Source organism: Diachasma alloeum, unplaced genomic scaffold (assembly GCF_001412515.2).
Source record: "Diachasma alloeum isolate Michigan unplaced genomic scaffold, Dall2.0 Dall_scaffold_00562, whole genome shotgun sequence".
Taxonomy (NCBI): domain Eukaryota; kingdom Metazoa; phylum Arthropoda; class Insecta; order Hymenoptera; family Braconidae; genus Diachasma; species Diachasma alloeum.
Genome location: NW_021680694.1, coordinates 394496 through 394931, shown reverse-complemented (window position 1 = coordinate 394931; position 436 = coordinate 394496).

Below are 436 nucleotides of genomic sequence, written 5' to 3'. Positions count from 1 at the left end.
GGTTGAAGCGTTTCCATAGGCGCTAGCAATCTCCCTTATAATCTCTGCATTAATTAAGGAAAATAATAGTTTGCGTATTGAAAAGGAAAATAAATCATTAGGGGGTACGCCGCCGGATGGCGGCAGTGTCGACTTTTCGCCCAGGCCGATAAAGTCGGCAGCAGTGGCGGGAGAAAATTGATTATCCAATAGGTTCATATTGGCATTTTTTTTAATTAGTTTAATTCTGTACTGACCCAATTGCCCTACGTGAACAATATTATCGCAAATAGATATGTAGGAGGAGAATACTGCGGGTCAAATAGGGGCCAAGAGGGACATCAAATAATTAGATAAATAAAATAATGTAATCTAAAAATTTTGAACTTTGTGAGAAGTGGGGGGAAGGGTATGTATACGGAGGGTTGAGATTTTCACCCGTTGATGGGGGGGGGGG